At 32.1% G+C, this 19708-nt stretch overlaps 1 long non-coding RNA gene across 1 annotated transcript in view; it reads left to right on the forward strand.

Moving 5' to 3' along the window:
* The first annotated feature begins 15594 nt into the window (after nt 1-15594).
* LOC111617867 overlaps nt 15595-19708 on the forward strand; it is a 44048-nt gene continuing 39934 nt past the window's right edge. Inside the window, exons 1-2 of the long non-coding RNA XR_002755500.1 lie at nt 15595-15656; nt 15954-16043. This is a non-coding gene — a long non-coding RNA (uncharacterized LOC111617867). The remainder of the gene's footprint in view (nt 15657-15953; nt 16044-19708) is intronic.

The following is a 19708-nucleotide window of genomic DNA, read 5'->3' on the forward strand; positions in this document are numbered from 1 at the left end:
ATTTATAATTATTAATATTAATAATTATAAATAAATTAATTAATTTAAATAATTTAGAACCGCTGGGAGAAAAAATCAGCCCGGAGCAGGACTCGAAACCACAACTCCTGCTTACCGCGCAGATGCGTTGCCAGTTACGCTACCCAGACCTCCAGTCCGATCTCCTCTTCCAGCGTATATAAGCTAACTATATAACCATCGACAGTTATTACAACGCTGGCTGGGGACACATTCAGTGCCCACGTCCACCAAGTCACTCAACCAGCCATCGCAAGCCCCGGCAAGGCATAATATAAACAAACATTGCTAAACCCGATACATAACATTAATTTATTTATAATTATTAATATTAATAAGAGATAGCGCGTAACGCCTACCTCTAGAGCCAAATTGGTTACGTGATTCATTTGGTAATTAGCCTAATACTAGTCCGATGGATTTTCGGCATATCGTTGATGTTTAATTATGTAATTCTATTAATAGTATCATATCATACGTTTTTGAGGGGAATAACATTTTGGTGTGCTGTATTGAGTCATGGGTGTGCCGCAAGTAGAAAAAGGTTGTGGAACACTGCTCTACCTTTCTGAAAAATGGCTCCAAAGTGGGACATAAAATTATAAATGGCATGTTTTAACTGATCAGAACTGATGTTAATAAGTTCTATTTTGTTTGAATCCTTCAAATAAATTAAGGAGTCTATAACCCATTCCCATAAACAGTTATCACAAAGGTTTAAAATCTGGGCTTTATGGAGGCCAGCTTTCTTCTAATAATGTTATGTAAAATGTTACAGATGAATAGGTATAGAGCTCCACCATATTTACAACTCTAAGGCAAATGCCTCTGCTCTGCCAAATAGCCCTACAGAGTTCTAAGTGACTGTATTTTAATCATTAGAGATCAGTCACCTGTGGTGGTATTAAGGTGACTAGACAACAAAGTCAGATTGAGTTATATGCTTGGGCTCTGGCAGTACAACCCAATGGGGACCAGCATTCCTCACTCTCAAGTCCAACCTTTACCTTGACATTCTGTTTTGATGCAACCTCTAAGCGAGATCAGCTCTTGTATATGGTCAGTGGGGCTTGTGTATATGCAATTTCGGTACCATTTTGGCCTGCAATATATTTATATAAGGAGTTCAAATGCCAATTGAACTGCAGATAATGTACAGGAGATCCAGTACAATATGTAACTTGCTATGCAATGCAAACGATAAGATAGATCAAAGCAGAACCCAAGGAGTGTACTGTATACTGGTAAGGGATGATAGATTCTGAAGGGAATTAGTGTATATTGGCTCAACTAAATGATCAATACGAAATAGGATATGTGATCATCAATATGACCTTATGAACAGGCATATCATTGCCTTGTCCACATATGCTAGCGACCTGGATGTACATGCAGACTTCTAGAACACCAAGTTAATTAGGAAGGCCAAACAGACCAATTTGTAGCCTGGAGGTTTTGGAAATATATAAAGCCAGCCTGACCAGCAAGTGTATTAACTTTAAAGACTACAATACAGTATTGCATGTGTGGAGGTACCTTTATAAAAAATTTGAGCAAAGTTAACCTGTATTAATTCATCTCAAATACATCTTAAAAATGTATATGTGATGAATATGATGATAGTAAATGTGTGTGTGTGACATGGTCATACATTTACAATTTTTAGTCTATCTACCATATGAATTTGGCTTATGTTATATCGAAAGTTTAAAAATGAGTTTTCAAATATTATCATTCTAACATTCCATTTTGGAATTATGTTTCGTTAAAAAACCTAAGGCAGGCTTTGGTGAAGGCCAAAAATGTTTGGAGATTTTGTTAAAGTTCTGTATTTACTGGTATTTAAAGGTTTTGTTTTTATTTGATTGCTCCAGTAGTTTGAAAAGGTGATAGTTATAATCAGGGCTGCGGAGTCGGTAAAAAAACACCCGACTCCGACTCCGGATAATTTTAGTACGCCGACTCCGACTCCCGACTCCGGCAAAATTAAATACAAAGTCATTATATGGGAGCAGAAACGCTCATAGGGAGGTCCCTTCTTTAAACTGTGAAAGGAGCCCCGGGTATTTACCCAAATACTTTTATAGTTAGCATTTTTAATATTTAACTTACATTAATATTTATTTGTATAAAAAATTATTTCTAACAAATATTTAATAAGAGGAGAAAGGGAGCAATAAAATTCTACATTTACATATTTTTATTCTACAGCATATGCACTTCAATTTTACCTTTGCAGAAAAGTTAGTCCAAATAAAAAGTGTGCGATCTAGTTATTTTAGCCCCTTGTTCAGAAAAGAAAAATATATACTTTGATCACTTAGTCTGGCTCATTCAGAAAAATAGAATATTTATTTAGAGCAGAAATAATAAAAGAACGATTTAAAAATATTCAAGTTTAATTGGGTAAAAATAATTTAACTATTGATACTAAACACAAATACTACAATGAAAACTACATATTTAATAAATTAAATTGCTGCATTTTGTATTTAAAATAAATGAATTATAACAAAATACAAAACATTTTTAAAAATTAATAAGAAAATTTATTTTATATTTTCACTTAAATAAAAAAAACTAAATTACATTTATAATTTTGAATTTTATAAAATGGTTCTAAGAAACAAAATAGCTTCAATTAAATCTTCTTTCATAGATGCCCTTAAATCAGCTTTAATTATTTTCAAAGCTGAAAATAATCTTTCCACACTGACTTGTGTTGGGGGCATTGCTGTGACAGATCTAGCTGCATCGCGAATAATTTCTGGATAAATTGAAATAGCTTCTTCTACGTTCAATTTTGATAAACGGTCATACTTTTCTATTTCAATTAGCCCATTTAAAAAATTTTGTTCAAATTTTATTTTTTCAATTTCTGCCGGGTTAGTTTCTTGATTCGTTAAACGTCTTCGCTTCACTTTGAGACGTTCTAAACTATCCAAATATGCTTCGAAATCAAGCTCTTTTTTTGGAGATGATGATTCCGAGTTGTCATTACATTCATTATTTTTATTTTCATCTTTTGATTTATAAATGTAAGGTAACGGCAACTTTTTCAAGCGAATAGCAATTTCACGAAGCTTTTCTTTCCCTGAGGCAATTTGATTGTCATTTAGTAAAATTCGATTCATTGGATCAACGTAAATAGCGGCTAACAAGATTTTATTGTCTAACAACTGAATCTCTCTTTTTCTCATTGAAGATAAAATCGCATTAGCAACAATTCCTCCAGTTTTGTCGAGCTGATGCATCAATGTTTTCCACTGTAAGAAAAAATTTCCAGGTGTCAAATCTTCAGCTTGTAACTTTAAGGTGACAGTATAAGGGTATGACAAGACACTCTCTAATTTTTCTGTTTGTTTCCATTGGTTTTCAGTTAATAAAACACTTGGATTGTCAAGGTCTTCAAGGAAGGTTTTCAATTCGAGCAACCGCTTAACCATTAAATAAGTGCTTCCCCAGCGAGTAGATTGATCTAAAATAATTCCTTTTCTAGCACGCCTTCTCAGAATAGCATCTATTTTAGGGGTTCTAGCTACAGTAGCTACTTGTCTTAATTTTGTAATGATTTTAGCTACCTGAGAGTCTTTTAATCCATCTCTTATTGCTAATTGCAACGTGTGAACAGCACATCGCATATGCTGGATTTGAAACATATTGGACGCTTCCTCCACAATATCATCTAAATATTCCTCTTTTTCTATTATAGGCTCGATTTGTGTGTCAATGGAGAATATTTCATGAATGTCTTCTAATGGAATCTCATTATCTTGATTCATTTTCTCAGTTATTTTTAACATATTCGAAGCATTATCTGTTACAATACACAAAATATTCTCCTTTTTAATTTTAAAATCTTCTAATACCTCTTGAACCAACTTCTGCAGATACTCTCCTGTGTGATGAGCCATAGTATCTTTTACTGCTAATGTCTTCGTAACAATTGTATTATTCTCATCAATAAATCGAACATTAATTGCAAAATAATTCACTCGATGACGAGTGCATGCATCCATTTTAATAAATATCAAGCGATCCTTCAGTTTTTTCCGGAGTTCATCTTTTTTCAAAACAGCCTCTTCAATTATAAGCCTTCTGATGTTTTCTCTATCTAGTGAAACTCCAAGTTTTCTCGCCATTTCACCGTTTAAGCCTAAAAAGGCTGGCCGTGAAAAAAAGATTAAAGGCACACTATCTTGCACCACCATTTCAATTATCAGATTTTTAAATTTTGCACCCGTCATTGTTACTGTAACTTTATCCGAAGCAAAGAATTTGCATACTTGTGTTTGTACTGAACTTAATTTTTGGATATTTTCTAATTTTAAAATAGATGAAGTGTTTCTACTGTTATCTTTTTCATTTACTTCTTGTAGAATTTTAGGATGTAGACGTTGCAAATGTCTTTTTAGATTACCTGCTCTTGTAGGTGCATTTTTTTTTTCAGAACTAGCAAAAGCGCTAATTTTTGCTTCACATACATGTTTGCCATCATCATTTTCTACAATGCATTTACACTGATAATATTTTCCATCCGTAGTAAGTTTATAATATTCAAAAACTGCAGACTTTGAATTTGAAAATACTTTCTTTTCCATTGTGAAATTGTGAAAGGGTAATTAGGTATCTAACAATATTTAAGTATATAAAATTAGATATAACTCTTAAAAATAATATGTAGATAAATATAATTCATACTTACAAGTCACAAGTAAAATAATCTGAACTTGAGAATCGTAGTAAAAACCCTTTAAGTACTTTTTTCCGAGTTAACCCAGGTTAGACAAAAAGGACGCAAGTACGAATCCTGAATTAATCCTGAATCGGACAAGGAAGTCGGTCTCCCTCAGAGAAATAGTAGTAATGACCAAACAGCACGTGTTCATATTGGGATTATTCCTGGAACTACTGCACACCTTACTAGAACACCCTCCCCTCAAACCGATTCCCTTCGATGTTTACGTAAGGACGTCCCGCGAAAGTTCACCAAGCAGCTGGCTAAAGGTCAAATAGTTGTAAATTTTGGAGACCCCAGTGTCTCGTTACAACTTGTTTTTAATGCAATAAAATGACAAATAAAACATCTCTAACGATATATTTATTTTAAATTATTTCATATTATTCTAATATTTTTACTATAAAATCGCGTTGGGGGTGAAATTTTTCGCAGATACTTTTACATTTTAATTTTTCTATGGAAAACAAAAAAAGAGAAATGCCGGAGTCGGAGTCGACACATTTTTTTCCGACTCCGACTCCTCTAGCCAGAAATTCCTCCTGACTCCGACTCCGACTCCACAGCCCTGGTTATAATTGTCAATTGGGTTACCATTTCTATAATTTCAATATTAAAATTTTTTATGCTATAACTTGTATGCAATTCATTTTTGACTTACAATTTATGTAATGATTATTGACTATTTTTGAATATAATTATGAAACAATCCAAAAAGTGGGACATTTATCATGACAGTTTTAAAATTGGGACATGTCAAAAGGTAGGACTATCCTGTCTACTTCAAGATGTCTGGTCAATTTAATTTAAACAAATTTTTCATACATATTTTTAACTATTAAAGCTCAAAAACTAATTTCATTGCAGAACTCCAAATTTTAATGTTGGAATCCTAAGGTTTCACAGAATATAAGTTGGGAATCAGCGCTTTATCTTTATCATTTATAATGTTTTGACTTTACTGACACACAAACATTTATATTTTAATCAAGGCCTTTGTTATAATTAGAGTATCATTTTAATTTCAACATTTAACAATTGGTTATTCCAAAACAGACTTCTTAGACTATTATAATAGAAATTTTACATTTTATATAAAATATATAAATTTTAATTAATTTACAATTTTTTAAACTTTAAAATGTTGATTAGAGTTCACAAATGTTTTTTCTTTAGTCTTTCATTCTGCTCTACCACTTGTTCTTGCCCAGTGTTTTTCAACCTTCTTGAATACGCGACCCCTTTACAAGTTAAAAAATTCTGCCGACCCCCTAGGGCCATATTAAAACTATATCAGTGCTTTTAAAAACTATGTATTTAATTTTCTTTCTGTTGAGACAAATTATTGTTGATTAAAATGAAAATTTCAGAAGTATCGACAATAACATAACACACACAAAGTATGAAACTTTCTTTGATAACAACATTGGGCACGGGGAGCTGTAGACCTTTTTTTTTTTTTTTTAGGGATCAGAACTTTCAGCTTCTACTTTTACAATTTTTATTTCATTTTGCAAATCAGCTCAACACTTTTTTCGGCTATCATTTTCTGATGTGGGCCATAATCCTCGCTGAAATTGTAGTTTTTTTAATATAGTTTAGCACCTACAAACACTTGTCTTTTTCTTTTACCCGCGACCACTCATGTAAGGCTTTGCGACCCCCTAGGAGTCACAACCCACAGGTTGAAAAACACTGTTCTAGCCCATTCAGACCTAGTGGTGGGTGATGGGGCATAACATATCTGCGACAAATTGACCATGTGAAATTCCTGAGGTTGCCAACTTAGTTTGATCTCAAATGCTCCAGAGTGGGAGGCTGTTCCCTTTATCAGCTCAGCCACTTGGTATTTAGTATTCATATATTGTTCAGTGTAGAGAGAAATCAGTTTCAATGCAACAATGTATGTACTGTACATACTTTTACATTTTTGAAAACATTTACATTAACAATGTTATCTAAAAGTGTCAACACCTTATTAAAATAACTAAGTTTTTAGTAATATTCTGGTATAGTTTTTAGAACAATTCTCAAAACATTTTAATTTTAGAAGTTATAATATTGAAATAGCAGAAACTTTTTAAGTTAAACAGTTTTCCTTTTTTTTTTAAACATTTTATATTTTAATTTCATCAACAATAGAATAAGACTGGTTTAATATTTTTACATAATAATTCGAGAAAATATATTGCAATAGAAAATGTAAAGAAATGTAACAATAAACCTAATAAAATGCATTATTTGAATTTTATCTTGTTTAAAAGCATAAAAAAAAAAGAACGTAACTAAAAGTATTTAGATTAGAAGTCATTAAATATTTAATTAATACAAATGTTTTCTGTTATGACCACCATCTGACAGCATTTATGTTAGTACTATCTCCAGACATACCACGTGTAAGGTCCACTCAGGCATGAATGTTTACATTTATCAGTTTTAGTTAGAAAATAGATTGCGGTCTATATAATTCTTGGCATAATATTTATTTTAAATTAAACAATCAATCTTTATTAAGCATACTGTATCAAAAATCCCAATTCACTCCTTTCACAAATTTGTACTTTTGTAATTTTATATTTTTGAATATTCCATTAAATAAATACAAATACTAAAGTTCTCTCTTTTATTTTATATAATTTTATGAATGCAAGATATACCTATAAGTTCAATACAAGATTACAAGTCTTATTACACATTTATTATAATTATATGGGATGATCAAATGAGAAGTTTATTTGAAAGAGTTCAAAATTTCCTCATGACATACAGTCACACGTGTGCTATGGTGGGTGTCGGCTCACACTGAAATAATTTATTCAAGTCTACTTATACCTTTATTAAGTTTGTTTAAATACAAACTGATTGTTCTCCAAGTAATTACATTTTCACTAAAGTTTTTTCTGCTTGCAAGTCTTAATGAAAATTGATTGCTAAATTTTAGAAGTGTTTGTTTGATAATGAAATATGCAGATAACATCTGTTCCATCACTACTCCAGAACAAAAATCCTATCATCATTACTGCATATAGAAAAGCCTTTAACAATCATAGTTGCCAAATTACACTTTACAAATAAACTTTTCCATTTGATAATGAGTTAGGTAACAACTAAAAACATCTGTATTCATTAAATTTTTATAAACATTTAAAAAATAAAATTCTATTTTTATCTGAGGTGACCTTATCAGAGCTGTAGACCATGCCCATAGGAGTAAAAATAGTCAACAGAACCGATGGTCTACATGTAACATTTCCTGAGATGTAGTCCCAAAATCAGCTTAAATACGCAATAAGCTTAATGGAGCATGTGGCATGATTTGAATTAAAACCCAGTAGTAGTCAGTGCAATGGTGTTTCTCATGTTTTATGAACTTTTAGCCATCTCTAGTAAACTGGAAAACATTTCATTACAGCAATTTTTAGCATTGTTTTGAGAAATAGTTCTGGATTTTATTCACTTAAGTTTTGCCCCATTTTTCAGACTCCAAATCTCAGATAAACTGATTTTGGGGGCTTTAGCTTGCAAGGCATCACTTGTAGATGACCAATTCCTTTGACATTTTTTACTCCTATAGGCATGGTTTACTCCTCTGATAAGGTCCCAACCACCTCGTTCAAAGATAGAATCTTACCAAGAAAGTTCTGTCTTATAAGCCCATGTTAAAATTTCAATTCTAAAACCCGCAATATAAGAAAATAGAAGATTTATTAATCTTCTATTTTCCAATTAAGAATTATATTTTCCAATTTCTAATTCAAGTCTGAATCAGAAATTGAGAATGTCTAAAATTCATTCATTCTCCTACGGGTACAGTTAAACCTCTGAATGATATAGCCGGGACCCTATAAGAGCTATAGACCACATCCATCAGAGCAAAAAAGTCAAAGGAACCATATCTATACATGTGATCCTTCATGAGATACAGCCCCGATATCAAGTTGCACCAATTGCAAATCCCATTGCTCCACTAAGACTATCACAGTGAAGTTTCCTTCCTAAACTCAGTCTCCTTGATATTGTTATGATGTAGGTTCAGTGAAAGTACACTTCCACACTCAAGATAATCAGTACATACAGTTTATTTACAAAATATATATATAAACTATACAAGATGGAAAACACAGTAAATACAGGATACACAAAGCATGGCTCCTCATGTACTAGTTTGGCTTTCAGGAATGATTAAGTTCTGGAAAGGCCTCTGTCAACCTATAGAATGGTCTACTACACGGTTTGTCTGGTTTCGGCACTTACCCATCCCCAAGATATCTTGCAAAGGAGTATGCTTGCTCTCTCTCTAATCTCAGCAGACTTTCCAAGTGTCTGAGCCTTCCGTATTACCAGTCGTCAGCCTTTTTCTCCCGTCTATCCAGCTTGCTCTCCAATTTAAGGGCTTTTTGGACAGGAACCACCAACCAATTACAGATCTTCCCTGCAAACAGCTTTCACCCAGGTCTACTTGGATCGAATGAGGGTGAAGCTTACTTTTGTGTTTGCCCATCTCCGACATGGGTGGTCACCCACTCGTTTACTACCAGGCAGGGGTGACGTGAGGCAGGTTCTGCACATTTGCCAGAACTCGGCCCCACGATGTACAAACACTAATCAGACATTTTGCAGGACCCTCTGTACAGTAGATTGAATATTTGGGTGTGTGTGGAAGATGCAATCGCATAATCCACTAATCAATAACAACTTGCTGCACACTGACATGAGTGCAAGATTTTCGCTCCCGTCTTGACATTGAAATATTTCGTTGCAGCGTGTTGCACACATTGACATTAAATGTTGACGTCAATTTGTGTTACAAATAATTGCCAATAATTGTGGCTTCAGTTGAACATAGTTTCTCGCAGTTGAAAATTAATAAAAAATTATCTTTGATCATCAATAAGCAAAGACCAATTTACATCTCTGGCTATTACTTCAATAGAAAGAGAAGTAACAAACTCAAATCAGTTTTGATGACGTAATCAAAGATTTTGCAGCAAAAAAAATTATGTAATGTTCATCTTACAAAAAAATGTGTATAACATCCTTTGTACTTATAATAAATAATTCCTTACTTTGAAATTTAAGTATAGGATTTGAATGTGTATTCTGGCTCAGCAAAAGGTTACACCTGCCATGCTACCAGGTGTTTACCACCTGGCAAGTTGTTTACAACTGGACCACCCTTGAATCCAATCAGCGAAGTCAGTGCTTCCTTTGTTCCCTTTCCATTTGTAAATTAATACTTAACAATCACTATTTACCACACTTGACTATTTGTGAAGTACAGTTTTTGTTGACTTCAGTTGTCATTGGTTTCAGTTTTTGTCAACTTTTTTCTGTGAAAAATTTGTCTTGGTTTTTGTCAGTTGCCTCAGATTTTGTTGGAGTGCCTACGTAACCTCACTGCTAATTTTGCAAAAACAAAGGGCCACACATTTTCCTGCTAAGTGTGGCATTGTATCTCGGTGTGTGAGCATTATTACCCTGCACTTCCAGCCAAACAATTCCATTCCTTTCTGTTCCTTTTTATTGTCATAGGACCAAAGAAAGTTTCCGGAGCCAGCAGCCCTCCTTCAAAGCAGCCCTTTGAAGGAGGAGGCCAGGAACACAATTGAGTTAAAGAAAAAAATCATTTAAAAATACAAGAGCGACATTAAGATTGCTGAAATCGGCAGCTTTTATATTCATTTTATATTAATTTCTTATTGTTTTTAGTATTAAACACTATATTTATTCTTTAAAAAATTACTGGTATTTTAAACTTTAAAGAAAAAACTTGTAAAATCAACATAATTTGTTTGTGTAAAGCTGGACAATTGAGAACCTTTTTTTGCCATTCCTTGGGTACATTCGTAAAGTCGAACGAGTTAAACGAGAATGACGTCATCGTTATTCTTATTTTGTTAGACTTTTCGAACGATTTGTTTAGAACTAAATGGCTATTTCTAAAATCGAAGATACAAATGTTGCTAGTACAGCCTTTTACAGTATTTTTCTTAGATTGCTTCGGGTGGACAGTTACTCCAATCATTTCATCTTTTAATTACAAATTTAAACACTCGAGTAGATTTAGAAACATCAATATAGTCGGGCGCCATTTTCTTAACGAAGTAAACTAACTCTTTCCTTTGTGAACTTCGTTAGAGTTTCGTTCAAAACGTCATCACCGCAGAGCATGCGCACTGAGCGAGACTAATACTATTCGAACGATTCGTTACTAACGCGTTTAACTCGTTTGACTTTACGAACGTACCCCTTAAGTCAAATCCACTCTCTGTTGATCACACTTCTGAGTTTCACCAAATTTTGATTTCCAAATAATCAGTTTTCACATGGGAAAGGCTTTTCAGACTGCTATTTATCTTTACTCCTGACAATACACAAGAAAGATTGAAACAACTCAAATAAAATACTTTTTTTTAAACACCAGAGGGTGAGCATCTGGTAAAAATTGCAAACACACGGTTTACAGAAATTATTGCAAAAATTCCTTTACTCGCATGTATAGGATAACCTAGGTTTTTGAAGCAGTGAAAAATGAATAAAAATCTTGTCTTATATGTGAGTAAATACGGTAATTGAATTCACATTGATTCATATGGAAATAATTGCCTCAGCTTACGTTGGTTGTTTTCAAATGGATTATCAACAAAAACCAAGGTATCACTGTACTTGATGTTATACAGTTTTAGAGAGGTGTGGGGCTCACACCTCAAACATACAACTACACGTGGGGACATTGGTCGAGGCAAGCAATAGCTTGCCTCGACCAATGTCCCCACGTGTAGTGTAGTTTGTCAATTCAATGCTTCATGTCAGTCTATGCAAGTTACTGCTTGCCTTGACCGACATGGAGCATTCAATAGGCAGTATACTTTTTTTTGAAGTTTTCAGCACTCAGAAAGTGCTAAAGGGCAAATAGGTAGTATACCAGTACAAGATAAAAATTGACCCCTAAAGGCAAATATCTGGCAAAGGGTTGCATATACGGGTATGGTTCCTCTGACTTTTTTTGCTCGTACAGGGGGTCTACAGTTCTGGGAATGGGAAACTACTCATTCAGAGTTTATATCTTATCCTATGTTTTAAACATAATTCTCATTCAATTAAAAATTCACAAACAAAAGGGAAGCATGCTGTTGAAGAGCAAAATTACCTTCATAATCGTTCACTCATTCGGTGAAGAGATGATACCCTAACCAAGCCCAAAATAGAAAAACTAATATAGCAGGAACAGTAAGAGGTAAAAGCAAACAATAGTACAACAGAGTCTTTTGATACATCGCTTCCGATATAAACTTCATAAAATTATTTAATTATGCGATCTGTGTTATATATAAGGCATTAAGCGCTAAATTAATTACTTATTTTAATATTTAACTGTTAACTAAAAGCTAATCTATTCATTTCTTATTACGACACACGTTACATCCTAAACTACAACCTAGTCGCCATCTTGTCGATGACGTAACGGCAATTCCTAACACGCCACCTATCGTTTTATAATTTCTTTTATTATATTTTTCTAAAATAAAAAAAATATATTTTTAATTATAATTTTTTCTTCATTTAAAAAATTACAACAATAATTTTACTGTATTTTTTTTAAATTCAAAATATTAATTTATACGCATAAAATCAAAGCCAGTTTATAAATATTGTTTAGAAATGGTAAAGAAATATTACCAGTGACCATGCGGTTCCTTTCCCCGAACACTGGGAGTTCGGTGGCTCAGACGGGCTGGCCTCGTGGAGTTTTCCGAGTTTATAATAAAAATACAAAATAAATAAACATATGAGATAAAGCACTCATACCCGAGTCGATTCGGGGTGAGATAATAGAATATAATGAGGAAGCTTTGCTCGTTTTCTCATTCAAAAATACAATACTTGTATCACTCAAAATTTGAGTTATATCTAGAAAAATTACTAATTTTTAAGAGAGAAACACAAAGGTTCCTTATCAAATCTCATCATAAAATTCAAAGTATGTTTGATAAATTATTAATAATATTGTATAATAATTACACAACAATTAAATAAATAAGCGAACCAAAAAAGTAATGTAGTACTGGAACAATTGGAGTAGCATTGCTGTCATACAGTGTGTTAAATACAACTTCGTTCCTTACCTATAAAATACCATATTAATTAATCTCTTTTCTATCTTCAACTTACTGTATTCTTCAATTCTCTACTCCCAAACATGGATATCCTTGAGAATACATTCCTCAATGTAACCCCTTTATCCGAGATTACTTATCCTTATTCCTCCATTGACTTCCTTTAATTGAATATCCTGATTATTGGAAGAATTGCAAGGTGTTTTATTCGATAAATAAGGAATAGTTATAGAAAAAAGTCAGAATAAAATGTATCCAATAAACACATTCGACAAAAGAAATATTTAATTTGTTCGAAAGTTTATTACAGTAGTGTTACTGTTGATAGCACAAGAGAAAGGGTTGAAAAAACGGCATCCGTAAACCGTTAATAGTGATTTAAATAAGGGTTAAAAAACATTACTCCTGATTTAAAATACCATCGCTAGGCCTTACACTTGAAATTACGATTTACGTTCTTTTTACACAAGTAAAATAATAGTATTTATAAATACAGTATAATAATAAATATTCTCCTCTTCTGAAAATGTTATTATGGAGTAAAATTCCTCGTTACAGCGATAAATAATATCTATTATATCTAAATACTGTAATTAAAAGTAGCTTACTGATTTACCTAAACTCTTATATAAGTATTAATAAAATAAATGTATTATCTAATGTAAAGATGTAGGTTATGTAAACACAACAAACGTCTTTGTTAAGTGCTGAAAGTTCGTAAGTAGTAGTAACAACTACATAAAAACATATAAGAAGAATAGAAGACGGCATCATTATCCACCGAAGTGGCACCGAGAGTACCAAGATTAGAAGAATAAAAAAAATCCTCAAAAATAAGGAAGACAGAAACAAAAAGATGCAGAAAGAAATGAAAGAGACATGCTTAAATTATTAGAATTCCAACAAAATCCAAGTACAGTACACAAAGCTGGAATGTCGTTTATAACAGAAATGAGCATAAAAATTGTAAACTACAAATTTAGAAAAGGGATTAACCAAGAAATATTATTTAATTGTAAAAAATACCTTTATTAAGCAAAAATAAAAATGTCAATAATATAAGAAAAAAACATTAGGCAAATAAATCTCATATAACAATATATATTTAGACAATTAAACAAGACGATTGTAGACATCACTGCACAAACAAGCATCCAATTTAAGCCATTCTGATATAAAAATACATTTCCATTATGCAGAATTAATGTACAAATTGTAGCAATTAATGTAATATGCTTTCTATTTCAAATATAATAAATACTTCTATGATGTACTTCTAATTTATTTCCTACGTAAATCAAGAAAAGCAAACTATTTCCAATTAAAGACATCAATTAAAATGTTATATTAACATATTGATTTCATATAAACCGAAATTCTTATCCTTTTTAATTACTACTACTTGCATAGTTGTTGCAATCAGCTATCAAACTGTATGCAGAATGAAACTCCTAAAAGATAAAAATCCCATTATTTTAATAGTTAGGTTAACATGACAAAACATCTTAAATTAGAAGATACGCTTAATGCATTAATAATTATATAAAACGTAAGTAAAGAGTGAGCTACCTTCAGTTATAACATACAAGACGTAATAACTATGCTGTAACAAGCACTTTCAGAACAACACGTTAATCTTTATATAAATGCTATTATTTCGTTACTTAAAAATATGCCAACCGTAATTTCGACTGTTAGACCCAGTGTTGTTAATTTAAATGAGGAGTTATGTTTGCAATGTTTTTTGCCTTCATTTTCGTCGATTTTATTGGTTTACGGATGCAATGTTTTCAATCCTTGTTCTTGTTCCATCAACAGTTACAATTCTTTTTGGAAATTTTTGAAGAAATTTTATGTTTGTTTTCTTGAAGCTCTTTATTGGATACATTTCATTCTCACCTTTTCTTTGGCAATTCCTTATTTATCGAATAAAACACCTTGCAACGGTTGGTACTCGTTTGTTAAAAATGATAACTTTGTCAAACTGGCTGTTGCAATTTTTGCATTTTCATTCGCTCTAATATTTAGTATTATAAAAAGAGTTAAACTAGATTCAACAATACAATTAAGAGACTCAATTTTTCCTGGGAATAAACTCTTTGCTATTATAAGTTCTGCAGAAATTATTGTTGTGATTTCGATTATAATTTTCACATTTTCGGGTCAAGTTTTAAACCTGTTTTACATTTATCCGGCAATAGAAAGAGAAAAACTTTTCAAATACGAAGCTCTTTTCTGCTCCGTTGAACTCGGGATCTGGACGACAATTGCCAGTGGTTGTATTGTGAATTCTAATGCTTACATTATCCTCATAGTGATTATGTTAATGAAATTATTCAAGAGATTATCAGAAGATTTGTATCGATTGAAAAAGTATAATCCAAATTTGAAGTCGGAATTGGAAGAAATTATGGCACAACACCACGAACTTTGGACTTTTACCGACCAAATCAACGGTCCATTTAATTACGTTATAACAACCATGTACGGATGTATACTGATCGAAACCAGTCTACTTTATTTCATTGTCGTGTTTTCAAAAATGGAATTTATTTTCAAAATCTACATCTCCATTATTTGTGTCCTAGCAACTGTTATGTGTATTGTAATGGGAGTATTTGCATCTGCTTTCACCTCCAGCGTAACGTATTTTATCAAGATTATGTATTTGTTTTATCGTCAGATTCGATTAAATGCGTTATTTTGTTTTTCAGATGCAAACGTCGTTTCAAGATATTAGAAGATTCGCTGATTGTGACCTCGAATTAGAACAGAAATTAAAGGTCAGATAGTTTAATTGTACGGTACGAGACCAAATATCTGGCAACTTGAGACCGGAAGGGATCGATTTGAGACATTTCCAGTCATTAGGGAAACTGCAATTGGTCTCGTAAGAAATCGAAACAAGAAGATGGAAATTCATCTGTATTACAGCATGTCTAATTTGAAAATATCCGGTTTCAAAAATATATTCAAAATAGATATTTGGTTCGGTACTATTTTATATTGTATGCTTATTTATTTATTTTGTTATTGTATAATTAATGTACAATATTATTAATTAATAATTGATCAAACAGATTCTGAATTTCATGAAGAGATTTGGTAAAGAATCTTTGTGTTTGACTGTTAGAGATTACTTCAAAGTGACTAAAAAGTTTCCCATAAAAGTAAGTTATACCAATTAATTTACTTCTATTATTTCTATAGTTGTCCTACTTCTAAAAGCGTATGTTTTATTTCAGATGGGAAGTTCTCTTCATTCCATATTTTCTGGTATTCTAAATTTAAATGAATACTTAATTGAGAGAAATTAATGATCTTGAAAATAATTTAATTACTTGTAATATAAAACATAAACTTAGATTTATTATATTGTAATGTATTCTAATTATGAATGCCTTATTGCTGGGCCTAATTGAGCAGAGCTCTTCATAAGTCAGAAAGTGTTTTGTCTGTAATCGAAGTTTAAACGTTACGCACGATTATTAAACATTATTTTTTGAACATCTGTGGAACTTGACAAGACAGATGTCGCGACGAAGCGAGAATTTTGAAAATAGAAATATGGGCTAATATATTTGAGGTCGACATTTGCTACATGAAGCCTATGAACCGATTGCCAATTGTAAGTTTAAAGCCCACTACACGAGTAATAAAAGCGAGTTTTTGTAAATATATTTGCAAAAACTCACTTTTATTACCTACAAATACGAAAATGAAACTAATTTTTAAATTTTAAATAAAAGCCATAATTAGCTTTTGACACGAGCAGAAATAATTAATATACAGTCGATTCCCCTATAATACTGTTGATTTTTCTGTTTTATATGAATTCCATGTTGTACGAGTCACTTGTCTTTTACAAATACGTGAGCCGTTCATAGCCCGGCACACGTATTTGTAAAATCTAAGTGACTCGTACAACATGGAATTCATATAAAACAGAAAAATCAACAGTGTTATAGGGGGAATCGACTGTATTTGATACAAATTATTTCTGCGAAACTCTGAATAATTTCTTTCCTCGCAAAATGAAAACATGATAAAATACGACTAAAATGTGTATAATCGATCAACACAACATTTTATAAAGGAAGTGCAACGAACAAAATCATAATGTAAAAGCTATTCGTCAAACTGATGACATATTGGAATAAAACAGACTATGCCTTAATTATATACCTGATATTCCTTTAATATCTTATAAAGTTAATGAAGTTTGTGCTCAACATTCAACGATAAAAATAATTGAATTTCGTAATGATGATAATGTTTCTTGCTTTGTTATACCATTTGTACGGTGTTTGATACGAGTACCAATCATTATACAAAACATATTTTCTCGTAAACGAGGAACCCCATTGAACTCACTGATTTACTAGCACGAATAAACCAATGCAAATCTAAGTAGAATTAGTATAATCGTAATGGCAATTACTAAATAATGCACACAGTAGTACTGTATATGTAAAGCACAAAACGTGTTCACAAAAACTGAAGTACTAACGAGTTTTTATTCATGTTATGTGTTAAGTTCAGAAAGGAACAAGGAAAATTAATCAAATTCAAAGGGTTAATAAAGAGTTCCAAACTGTCACATTGTAATAGACAATTGTAATTATAAATTTTACTCGACATTTTATCGGGTCGTCATTTGCAAAGCGGGTATCTCTTGACCAAAGCGGGGGTTACACTTGATCAAGATTAGTTGATTACGTAGATTACGAAACAAAAACGTTTATATATAAAGTTGTATATTCTTACTATCTATTTGCATGCTATCATACGTAGTAGTGTCGTAAATATTGTAACGATAAAATTAGAAAATTCCTTGAAGGAAGGATGCATCTTCACCATTGTTGTCCACACTAATACATCAAAATGCTTTTGTGGCAGTTATATACCGTTTATCGAATTTAACACAAATATTTTAGCATAAGCTAATTTCCATAAACGTTTACAATATTAAATAGTTATCTGTAGATCCGTTCTCAGAATACTATAATGAGTTACAGAATTCATAGTAACGCAGTGAAGAGTCATATGTGAGAGATAATGAATGTCATCTGAGAGGTGTGAATCACTTTTAGATGGCATTCGTTATCTCTTACACATTTTTCTTATAAGCATGTCTGAGACCATGGCACTCACTAAAAGCATATTGAATATGATCCAGAAATAAAATAATTTGTTATTTGCATAAAATCTGTTTAACGTTGGAAATGTTATGAACAAATAAAGCAAATTTAAGTGTCATAAATAAAAATTTAAATGTTCTCTTAATATTTGTAGTATCTTAATTTGATTTCAAAATATTTGACAGTTACTGTATAATAAATAAATAAATTATTAATTTCAGTTAACGTTCGTTGTTAACTTAGAGCGTTTTGCTTGTGATTTTAAAAAATGTAATTTGTATTTATATTTCATTTCCTTGATGATAACCTGTAGACATTGCTTGACATTTATAACATTTGCAGACTGAACAAGAAGATTCCTACTTATTCAATGTAGAATAATCTCTGTCGAAAATAAAAGCCGTTTTCTGTGTGTCTCACTTATCGAGATTTTAAACTACGTTTCTTCGAATAAAAGCGAATATTATAACTTTGGTTGATCTGATTTAATGTTTCTAGTTCAATTCGTATCTTCGATCTATTTTTAAATTTTTTATTTAATTTTTACCTGATAATAACGAATCACAATATTAAGATGATTTCCCCTTATCAAGTAAAACAAATTCACACCTTTTTTTAAATTTGAGAAGAAGTTAATTTAAGTTCAATTATTTTTCAGATTTAAGGTAGAAAAAGTTAATTACGTTCCTTAGATTCTCCGGAGTCAGGTAGATAAAATACGAAACCATTTATAGAACTTATAAGAGCAGGAGGCCTCCATTAACCGTATAAGATCTTCCGATGCAACCCAGGTTACATAAAACCGGATGGCTAAGCGATCAAAGTGGCAGCCTACCGCTCTGGTGGACCCGGGTTCGAATCCGAACGGGTCGTAAAATCCAAGGAAATTTTTCGGGGGGTTGTCTATTCGGATATGTTGGGTCTCATCCGGCATCCCCATTGTGGGCCTGGCCGATCCCGTAATGGGCTTGCAAAAAGAGGCCCTTAATGCCCACAGGGCGGAAAGAGTAAGAAAAAAGTCGTGTCAAGCAACTCACGTTATGGACGTTATGTTTCAGACGCAGTTTTCTCATTGGAGACTGGACAAATTCTCAAACGCGAATGCTTTTAACGAGCAACTCCAATTTATCTAAGGCTTAAACGCCAACTGATTTTATTTTATTATTCTATAATTTCTTATTTTTCCCTTTACTTTAATTTAATTTCTTTATTACACTTCTCTTTTTCATCTGCACTTTTCATCATAGTTTTTTCTTTTCTCAGCAAATAATCTATATATATATATATATATATATATAAATGAATGTGTGTGTGTGTAAAATAATTTAAAAAGACAAATTACAATAAAACGGTTTATTATCCAACTATCAGAAATTTCACAACATGCCAAGGAAGAGAGGAAGGAGCAATTAAATAATTAAAATTATAAAGGATTAATATATATATATAAATGGGGAATATCGCGCTTCTGACAATCGCTGCGAGTGTATGGGATAAATTTGGAGAATCCGTGCTTCTCGCATGGACAACTGTATGTGGCTGGCTCGGGCGTCTGAAAATCTTCTGATTTATTCGTGTACGCACCAGATGGAAAAACAAAATATATCGTGTATCCACGAGCACTCCAATAAATAAATAGAATTGAAACGACACTTTGAAATGTTTTCCCGATGAAAATGAATAATAATAATAAG

This window comes from Centruroides sculpturatus, unplaced genomic scaffold (genome assembly GCF_000671375.1).
Source record: "Centruroides sculpturatus isolate CEXI.00-Female unplaced genomic scaffold, Cexi_2.0 scaffold173, whole genome shotgun sequence".
In the NCBI taxonomy this organism is placed as follows: domain Eukaryota; kingdom Metazoa; phylum Arthropoda; class Arachnida; order Scorpiones; family Buthidae; genus Centruroides; species Centruroides sculpturatus.